An 11,366-nucleotide genomic window follows, 5' to 3' on the forward strand; every position below is an offset into this window, starting at 1 on the left:
TTTGTCGGTTGCTTCATTTGCTATTATTTTCTCCCATTCTGAAGGCTGTCTTTTCACCTTGCTAATAGTTTCCTTTGATGTGCAGAAGCTTTTAAGGTTAATTAGGTCCCATTTGTTTATTTTTGCTTTTATTTCCAATATTCTGGGAGGTGGGTCATAGAGGATCCTGCTGTGATGTATGTCGGAGAGTGTTTTGCCTATGTTCTCCTCTAGGAGTTTTATAGTTTCTGGTCTTACGTTTAGATCTTTAATCCATTTTGAGTTTATTTTTGTGTATGGTGTTAGAAAGTGGTCCAGTTTCATTCTTTTACAAGTGGTTGACCAGATTTCCCAGCACCACTTGTTAAAGAGATTGTCTTTAATCCATTGTATATTCTTGCCTCCTTTGTCGAAGATAAGGTGTCCATATGTGCGTGGATTTATCTCTGGGCTTTCTATTTTATTCCATTGATCAATATTTCTGTCTTTGTGCCAGTACCATACTGTCTTGATAACTGTGGCTTTGTAGTAGAGCCTGAAGTCAGGTAGGTTGATTCCTCCAGTTCCATTCTTCTTTCTCAAGGTCGCTTTGGCTATTCGAGGTTTTTTGTATTTCCATACAAATTGTGAAATTATTTGTTCTAGCTCTGTGAAGAATACTGTTGGTAGCTTGATAGGGATTGCGTTGAATCTATAAATTGCTTTGGGTAGTATACTCATTTTCACTATATTGATTCTTCCAATCCATGAACATGGTATATTTCTCCATCTATTAGTGTCCTCTTAAGTTTTAGAAACATAGGCATTAGCTCTTCTCTAAATGTTTGGTAGAATTCTCCTGTGAAGCCATCTGGTTCTGGGCTTTTGTTTTTCAGGAGACTTTTTGATCATAGCTTCCATTTCAGTGCTTGTAATCGTATTGTTCATAATTTCTATTTCTTCCTGATTCAGTCTTGGAAGACTGAACTTATCTAAGAATCTGTCCATTTCTTCCAGGTCATTCATCTTATTGCCATATAGTTGTTCATCATAGTCTCTTATAATCCTTTGTATTTCTGCATTGTCTGTTGTAACCTCTCCTTTTTTGTTTCTAATTTTGTTGATTTGATTCTTCTCTCTTTTTTTCTTAATAAGTCTGGCTAAAGGTTTGTCAGTTTTGTTTATCTTTCAAAGAACCAGCTTTTAGTTTTATTAATCTTTACTATTGTTTCTTTCATTTTTTTTTCATTTATTTCTGCCTGGATCTTTATGATTTCTTTCCTTCTACTAATTTTGTTGTTGTTGTTCTTCTTCTTTTTCCAGTTTTTTAGTTGTAAAATTAGGCTGTCTATTCGATGTTTTTCTTGTTTTTTAAGGTAGGATTGTATGGCTATAAACTTCCCTCTTAGAACCTGCATCCTGTAAGTTTTGAGTTGTTGTTTGCATTGTCATTTGTTTCTAGAAATTTTTTTATTTCCCTTTTGATTTCTTCAGTAACATGTTGGTTATTTAGAAACATATTGTTTAATCCTCATGTGTTTGTGTTTCTTGCAGTTTTTTTTCTTGTAATTGATATCTAGTCTCATAGCACTGTGGTCAGAGAAGATGCTTGATATGATTTCAATTTTCTTAAATTTACTGAGGTTTGATTTGTGACCCAAGATATCTGTCCTGGAGAATGTTCCATGTGCACTTGAGAAGAATGTATATTCTTCTGCATTTGGATAGGATGTCCTGAAAATATCAGAGATATCCATCTCATCTAATGTATCATTTAAGACTTGTGTTTCCTTATTAATTCTCTTTTGATGATCTGTTTCCATTGGTGTGAATGGGGTGTTAAAGTATCCTACTATTATTGTGTTACTGTCAGTTTCTTCTTTTATGTCTCTTAGTGTTTGTCTTATGAATTGAGGTGTTCCTATGTTGGGTGCATAGATATTTACAATTGTTATGTCTTCCTCTTGTATCAATCCCTTGATCATTATGTAGTGTCCTTCCTTATCCCTTGTAATCTTGTTTATTTTCAGGTGTATTTTGTCTGATATGAGAATTGCTACTCCAGCTTTCTTTTGCTTCCCATTTGCATGGAATATATTTTTCCATCCTCTCACTTTCAGTCTATATGTGCCTTGAGGTCTGAAGTGGGTTTCTGGCAGACAGCACATATATGATTCATTCTTCTGCTTCAGATATTCTGCTATTTATTCCTTCTAGAGTATTTTTAATTTCAGTAATTGTGTTGTCTCTGCATGTTTATTCTTTAATTCTTCTAGGTCTTTGTTCATTGATTCTTGTGTTTTCTCCATTTTGTTTTCAAGGTTTTTGATCATCTTTACTATCATTATTCTGAATTCTTTTTCAGGTAGTTTGCCTATTTTCTCTTCATTTATTTGGACTTCTGTGTTTCTAGTTTGTTCCTTCATTTGTGTAGTATTTCTTTACCTTTTCTTTCTTTCTTTTTTTTTAAACTTATTGTGTTTGAGATCTCTTTTTCCCAGGCTTCAAGGTTGAATTCTTTCTTCCTTTTATTTCTGCCCTCCTGAGGCTAGTCCAGTGGTTTGTGTAAGCTTCATATAAGGTGAGATTTTTGCTGAGTTTTTGTTTGTTTTTCCTCTGATAGGCAAGGGTGAGTGAGGTGGTAATCCTGCCTGCTGATGATTGGGTTTGTATTTTTGGCTTTTTTGGTTGTTTAGATGAGGCATCTTGCACAGGGCGGTCCTGGTGGTTGGGTGATGCAGGGTCTTGTATTCCAGTGGTTTCCTTTGTGTGAATTCTCAGTATTTGATAACTTCTAGGGTTAGTCCTCTGGTAGTCTAGGGTCTTGGAGTCAGTGCTCCCACTCCAAAGGCTCAGAGCTTGATCTCTGGTCAGGAATGAAGATTCCACAAGTGGTTTGTTACAGCATTAAATGAGATTAAAACAAATATCCAAAAATGAGAAACCAAAGATGAACCCCAGACAAATGGGGTTACAAATTTCAGCAAATAATAATTAAAACAATGGAATATATGCATATACATTTACACCCATGAGCAAAGTCAAATAGTGCAACAAAAATAAAGTACAATAGATTGACCCCGGGAACAAAGGAAACCAAAAATTATATCTACCAGAACAAAACTAAGTAAAGTACAAACTGGAAAACAAAACTAAAGCAAGGTGCCAATTGGGGAATAAAGTAGTGAAAATAAAACTAATAAATATGTTGAGAGGAAAGGAAAGAAAGAATAGATATGCAAAGTCCAATAGAGGTAGATAAAGAAGATTTATATATATTAAAGACTAACTCTAAGGGGACAAGAACAGTAGGAAAAGCAAACAATAGAATAAATGCAGAAAAAATAATCATAGGTTTAAAAAATTTAAAATTAACATATGGGAGAATAAAAAAAGGTTAACTCCCCAGAACTGCAAAAGCCCAACACACGCAGAGGTTTACAACAACAATAAAAAATGTGACTGAGAAAAAAAAGATAAAAAAAAAAAGCTCAAAACTTAATTAGATTTCATAGTGCCAATAAAATTGACAACTTCAACAGGGGAGGGGGGACGGGGGAGGCAAGGGGAGAAAAAGAAAAAAAAATCCAAAAGAATCTAAGAAACAAGTCAAAACATAATAATAAATGTTTTTCCTGAGTCACCACTGTCAGAGTCCTCTCCCTCGCTGGGAGTCACATTATACCTCACCTCCAAGGTTCCCTCCAACACTGTGCTGATCTCTGGACCTGCTGTAGGGGCAATTCAGGTTCTAATCTGGTCCTATTCCTCTGTGTTCTTGCCTCCGATGTCCACAGCTATCAGAACTAGTGTGTGTTCTTTCATGGGAGCACTCAGTGACCTTTTATATATTCCATAGACACAGAGTCTGCCTAGTTGATCATGTGGGTTTAATCCACAGCTTGTAAAGCTGGTTGGAAGGTTTTGGGTCTTCTTCCTTAGTCACACTGCCCCTGGGTTTTAATTGTGGTTTTACTTCTACCTCTGCATGCGACTGCAGCCATGAAATTAAAAGATGCTTACTCCTTGGAAGAAAAGTTATGACCAACCTAGACAGCATATTAAAAAGCAGGGACATTGCTTTGCCAACAAAGGTCCATCTAGTCAAGGCTATGGTTTTTCCAGAAGTCATGTATGGATATGAGGGTTTGACTGTAAAGAAAGCTGAGAGCCAAAGAATTGATGCTTTTGAACTGGGGTGTTGGAGAAGACTCTTGAGAGTCCCTTGGACTGCAAGGAGATCCAACCAGTCCATCCTAAAGGAGATCGGTCCTGGGTGTTCATTGGAAGGACTGATGCTGAAGCTGAAACTCCAATACTTTGGCTACCTGATGTAAAGAATTGACTCATTTGAAAGGACACTGATGCTGGGAAAGATTGAGGGCAGGTGGAGAAGGGGATGACAGAGGTTGACATGGTTGGATGGTATCACTGATTCAACAGACATGAATTTGGGTAGACTCTGGAAGTTGGCAATGGACAGAGAGGCCTGGCTTGCTGCAGCCCCTGGGGTCGCAGTCGGACACTACTGAGCAACTTAATTGTACTGAACTGCATGTGGGTCGTCCACTGGGGTTTGCTCCTGAGGCTGCCCTGAAGGACCTGGGTTTGCCCCTGTGATGGCCAGGTGTGGAGGTGGTGCAGCTGCTTGGGTCACAGGGGTTCTGGCAGCACCAGGTACTCAGGAGAGCTGGCAGCTAGGGCAGCAAGAAATTTAGTGCTCTAGAAGGGTATGGAAAACAGTATTGCCCAATACACTCCAGTATTCTTGCCTGGAGAACCCCCATCCCTTACACAGAAGCCTGGCAGGCCACAGTCTACAGAGTCGCAAAGAGTCGGACACTACTGAAGCGACCCTGTGTGCATAGGAGCAAGGCTTTTTTTTTTTTTTTTTTTGTCTGTGGCAGCTCTGCCCCAGTGAGAATTGAGCATGAAGGTGGCACAGCTGCTTAGCTTGTGGGTCCTGGTGGTGCCAAGCGTGCAAGGACAGGGACTGCCTCTGCCACAGGAGTTATGACCCTGCCAGAGTCTTTTTTCAAGCCTCTCATAGCTGGAGATCAGAAGTCCTCCTTGGCCAGTCTTTCTCTGTAGCTCTGCCCATTCAGGCACTTAGAGGCTTCCTTGCCTGGGGTCATCTGTTGTTTGGTGTGTCAGGCACATAGAGGCCCCTTCTCCCACCTTTGCTGGGGTCCTACTCTGTACATTTGTGCATCAGGCACTTGAAGGGGCACCCTGGGTGGGGTCCTTCTCTGTTTTTTGCTGCATCAGGCACATAGAGGTCCCCTCCCCCACCCTCTGCTGGGGTCCTACTCTGTAGATCAGTGCGTCAGGCACTTAAAGGGGCACCCTGGGTGGGGTCCTACTCTGTAGTTCAGTGCATCAGGCATTTGATGGGCCAGCCTCTCTATTGTTCAGCTGCTGATGCTGGTGTGTGAGAGAGAGAGGCTATGGTGATGGCTCCGCCCACTACGCATGACTCAGCAGTATCACCTTGCTTCCATGGCTGCCCTGCTTTGGAATTTCCCACCACAATCTCCTCCCTCACATCCCCTCGATCCGTCTCTCCACAGTCAACAGCAGCCCTCACCTTGGATTGCTCCACAATCCCTAAACTCCAGCTCCCAGCTGCTGCATCTGCCAGAGGACCTGCATCTCTGTCCAGGGTATGTATGGCTGTGGCAAGGACTGTCTGATTCTCATTCCATTTAGGCTGCCACAGATCAGCTCTTTTACTCTCAGCCTTAAATGTTTCTTGTCTGACTCAGACAGTTGCCCCGATGTGCGGATCAGACCCTGCTTCATTTCCCCCACCCATGGAGGGCAGGTCCAGTCCTACTAACCCTCCTGTTTTTCCCCCTAGTTCTAGAATGGATCTATATATATGTGTGTGTGTGTGTGTGGGGGGGGGGGGGGTCTATATATTCTTTTACACTGGTCAGGTCCTCTTGTCCGCTCTCAGCTGGTGTTCTGCGTGCGCTTCTGTGTCTGAAGTTGTATTCCTGATGTATCCATGGAGAGAGATGTACTCCATGTCCACCTACTCCTCCGCCATCTTGTTCTCTGCTCTCACTATTTTGGTTTTAATGGCATTCTTATATGTAATAATTACCCAAAAGTCATTGTTATACCAAGAGAAACATTTGTTCAAATGCAAAATTTATTGTAAAGTATATGTAAGTTTGAAAAATAAATATACAGTAGAATGTAACTTTTACTGTATTTTAGAATTAATGCAACTATGATTTTTTTTGCATTCCACATTTTTTAGGAACTTTATAGAATAAGAGATAAGTAAATATCATATGTTGGGCTCCATGAAAAAAAATTTTGCTAAGATTTCACTAAAAGATAAAAGAACACATTAAATAATTTATCTATTTTATAGAGGTTTTCTTCTCAGTATAAGTTATCAGGTAATTACTTATAACACGCAAAATACAATTAAGCTAACAAGTCAAACTCCTATTTAGAAAGCAGTATGTCAGATTTATAGCAAAATCTCAAGCTCATTTAAAGGAAGAAGTAAATTATTTTTCCTGAAAATTAAAATCTGCTAAAATGATTAAGAAAAAAATGGAAGAGTAAATGTGAAACCATAAAAGGAAATTGTGTTATATAAAAAGAGTAAAGATCTTGGCCATAGCAGCCAGATTCCTGTATGATGATATATTCATTTTGGCAAACCATAGCATCATTTGGTTACATATGTTAGGTTTAGAGTCTCCTGGCTTATGTTGTCAAGAGCTAGGAAAGGATTTGGAAAAGAAACAAATCAAATCAGGAAATCTGGTATAATTGATTTTTTTATTAGAATAACAAGAAACTTAAATAAAATATAAGAAAGTATATTAATATGAGTAAGATGATAAAATATTAGCCATTGTAGAAGGCCATAAATATATGAATTAAATATAAATTAGAACAACATAAAACAAAATCAAATTCAATACAGAAAATGCAATGGTATACCTTGGACTAAATAGTAGTTTTCTTCTGATTAAGAAGGTCATTTTGCTTCATACACACTCTGGTTTGTGAGAATCCTGAGAGTGACAACTGGAGAAAGGCCAGTCCCCGTGTTCTAATCAAGGTTAACAGTCAGTGGATTACAAACCTTACAGGCAGGACAGTTCCAAGTCCCTGTGATGTGGTGTGTGGATTCTGGGAGCAATTTTCACTAAAAACAAAACAAATAAAAAGGAAACTGAATTAGAACAAGAAGAGGGAAATACATTTAATTTTGTACAAAAAGACTGACATAAGTTACCACATATATAATCAATCTCCTCTAAAACAAAAACAAAAACTCATAGAAATTAACAAAGGAGCCGGGACTATTTAAAACTCATTCATTAAATCATAAAACATCTTCTAACTCACTACCAATGTCAGCATCTGATCATTTTTGGAAATCAAGATACTGGATCCTAACATACCTTTTTAATTGCCCAGTTTTACCAGGGATCTTCTGTAATTTGAAACAGAAGAAGGAGATTTCTATTATCAATGGCAGCTCACCTTTTTAAATTAGAAAACACTTTCTATCACAGCTGATTTGTATTTACTTAATAGTATATACAAAGATGTGATATTTTAAAGTACAGTTGACCATGAGAATACTGATTGCAAATCCACCTCTTATTTGATGGTATTATTTAGCTAGATTTTCTGGAGAAGGAAATGGCAACCTACTCCAGTGTTCTTGCCTGGAGAATCCCAGAGACGGGGGAGCCTGGTGGGCTGCTGTCTATGGGGTCGCACAGAGTCGGACACAACTGAAGCGACTTAGCAGTTAGCTAGATCTTCTGCTTCACTTGTGTATGGCTTGAACAGACACACACACATTATCCACATCATATACACATATATGAAACCATATGTACATATAGAAGTATGTGATTCTATATGCATATATATTCCAAATGATTATATATAATATGCATGTATATTTTCAAATATTATATATATACATATTTGGAATATATATCTGTAGAGATATAAAATCTTAATGTCACAACTGAAAAGAAACTGTGGACTCTCAAATTCTCCCACTCTTCTCACTTGGTAAATAAGCTTTCGCCCTGAGGGATTGTTTCTCAGACAACACCTTCATCTGAGTTGTCAACAACCTAATTGTAACTTATTCTTACCACGTAATTACCTGGTAGGTTATTTTCCCCTTCCAGGCAGTAATTTCTTGAAACGAAAGAATGCCTCTTTCATCATACATTTCACATGACCAGCAAAGGACTAGGTACATACGAACAGAACACAAATTTTAATTGTTAGGAAGAAAGGAGAGAGAGGGACGATGGGAAAGTCAGAGGCTTTATGTGATCTGTCTCTACCATTCAGGGCCCACCAGTTATAAATCTCCAGCCATCCCTGGACCAGGATTCAATTAAACCTTGAAGAAGAGCAAGCAAACATCAGATCAGATCAGATCAGTTGCTCAGTCGTGTCCGATTCTTTGTGACCCCATGAATCACAGCACGCCAGGCCTCCCTGTCCCTCACCAACTCCCGGAGTTCACTCAAACTCATGTCCGTTGAATCGGTGTTGCTATCCAGCCATCTCATCCTCTGTCGTCCCCTTCTCCTCCTGCCCCTAATCCCTCCCAGCATCACAGTCTTTTCCAATGAGTCAACTCTTTGCATGAGGTGGCCAAAGTACTGGAGTTTCAGCTTTAGCATCATTCCTTCCAAAGAAATCCCAGGGCTGATCTCCTTCAGAATGGACTGGTTGGATCTCCTTGCAGTCCAAGGGACTCTCAAGAGTCTTCTCCAACACCACAGTTCAAAAGCATCAATTCTTCGGCGCTCAGCCTTCTTCACAGTCCAACTCTCACATCCATACATGACCACAGGAAAAACCATAGCCTTGACTAGACGGACCTTTGTTGGCAAAGTAATGTCTCTGCTTTTGAATATGCTATCTAGGTTGGTCATAACTTTCCTTCCAAGGAGTAAGCTTCTTTTAATTTCATGGCTGCAGTCACCATCTGTAGTGATTTTGGAGCCCAGAAAAATAAAGTCTGACACTGTTTCCACTGTTTCCCCATCTATTTTCCATGAAGTGATGGGACCGGATGCCATGATCTTCGTTTTCTGAATGTTGAGCTTTAAGCCAACTTTTTCACTCTCCACTTTCACTTTCATCAAGAGGCTTTTCAGTTCCTCTTCATTTTCTGCCATAAGGGTGGTGTCATATGCATATCTGAGGTTATTGATACTCTGTGGCATTCCCAATAATTTCAGAGTTTTGTTCAGTCTCTCATGACACAGGGGGAAAAGAAAGAAAATATAACATCAGGACTGTAAGTTCCCTCATTGATTGAAAAGAGAATCTCAGTTATTTAGGAAAAAGGAATCTCTCTGTAAGGATGCATCCTTACTCTATAATCTGTGTTTTCCTATTCCACATACTAACTAAGCTTCCTTATCCCCATGTCCTTTGTTTGTATCTACTTCCGTCATTGTGACTTGAGGTTTGGAGAACTGATGGTGCAAATAGATCACAGAAACTCCAGAACTAAATCTCAGCCAAGTTTTCTAGCTCTCTATAAGTGAAAAATGTCCTCTGTGAACGTGTTATTACCTGCCTTTCTCAAAAGTAATCACTCATCTTCCCATTAAAAGCAAGCAACAAGGATGACTAAACAGAAAGTAGGCTTGCAGGTGCTAAACTCAGGCAGTGTCCACAGTGTGTGCAAAAGAGAGAAGTGTGACTAATCCACAGTGAAACTGTGGATTAGATTCAGGACCATCAGACGTTCAGTCATTACCACCACCAGCCCGAGGACGCATCTGACAGCACAGATTTTGGTCAACTTTGGAGTATGGTCTTGTGCCTTATGCAGCAACCACAACAGCAAAGGGCTGGGGTTGAAAACCCTGAGGTCCTTGTTTGAGGTGATTATTCTTCCAGGGTGAATGATCAGAAAACTGGAAGAGTGATTACAGAACGGTGGGCCTCTGTGTTTTGCCTGTTGCGTGAAAGCTGGTGCAAATTGGTTTTCTTTGCATTTAATTAAACTGCTTGATATACTGTGACCAGTGCAGTTACAAGGTGAATTCACCTGCTTGATTCATTCAGTTTCTCACTGAATATTGACTGATTAGATCTCCCAGAAATTTTTCTGGTGATTATAAGGGATACATAAGCAAACAAATATATAAATTGTATTGTCTTCAAGTTCTTGGGATGTAATTTATAAATGTAAGCAAGTATAATATGTTTCTGAGTAATATACACAGAAAGAGAAACTAATTATATTAGTAATTAGATCTGTATGCTATAAAAAGTCCTGATTAAGGCACTTGGGAATTCAAAGGAGGATTTTATAGTTTTCCCTTTAGAAATATAAAGTTCATGTTAAATGGAGAGTTTGAGTTAGAAAGAAGGACAGGTTTGCATTACAGTTAGAGAAAAAAGATAACCTAGACCAAAAAAAGAAAAAAACATAGCAGGAGGAAACTCTCACAGCTCATTTTGGCTCAAAATGGCTTATAGTTCATTGTGGCCAGCATCTGGCTGTGTATAGTGAATGATGAGAAAACCGTTTAAATCGGCTATTGGGTTCAGAGCATGGAAGAGTGACTAATATACTTGGGCATCATTCTACAGGCAATGGGGAAACATTAAATCTTTGTGAAGAAGGTGGGGAGGTATAGTAAGTGCTGGCCTTCAGAAAATTGATCTGGCAGCCAGCTCTGGGAAAGGATCCTCAGAACAGGGGAAAATGAGAGGTAGGCAGAACAGCTGGGGTTGGGTAGGGGGAGGAGGAGGGGTGCTGTGGTGGCTTCCTAGAGCTCCTGGAAGGAAGGAAGGAGGGAGTCAGTAGAGGAATGAGATACTCTGGATGTAGAACAAATGACATCTTACAAGTCAACAGAGGTGCAGCTGAAAGAGAAAATAGTCAGAGTGATGACTAATAGGCAGCTAAACTGCTGTCCAAAATAAGTTTTTTGTTTTGAAGCAACAGACTCTGTCAAAAGAAGTGTGATATCCCTGAGAGATAAAGAAGTGTCATTATGCCACTGAAAAACTCAATACAAGAGTTAGGTTAGATTTTGAAATTGATCACTGCTTTTGAACAGGAATTAAGAGCCCTACTTGTAATATTTCAGTCATTTGGAAAATTGACGCTGTTTTGCATAAATTTCCATAAGATCGGATGGAGCAGTATGGGGGAAAAATCTTTGAGTTCTTTTCTACTGCAAGTAGAAATTCTAAAAGTCAAACATTTATCAGAAGGACCGCTGGACAAAGATACCATCCAGCTTCATGAGTTGTGTTTTTCAGGTCTGGGCCTATCAATTTAGTTGCTTAACATTAGGTGAAGATTCAGTGTGGGTAAAAATGAGAGTTCATCTTTGGGAAAATGCGGAATTATTGTGCTCTGTTTG

The sequence above is a fragment of the Bos taurus genome, chromosome 24, assembly GCF_002263795.3.
Source record: "Bos taurus isolate L1 Dominette 01449 registration number 42190680 breed Hereford chromosome 24, ARS-UCD2.0, whole genome shotgun sequence".
In the NCBI taxonomy this organism is placed as follows: domain Eukaryota; kingdom Metazoa; phylum Chordata; class Mammalia; order Artiodactyla; family Bovidae; genus Bos; species Bos taurus.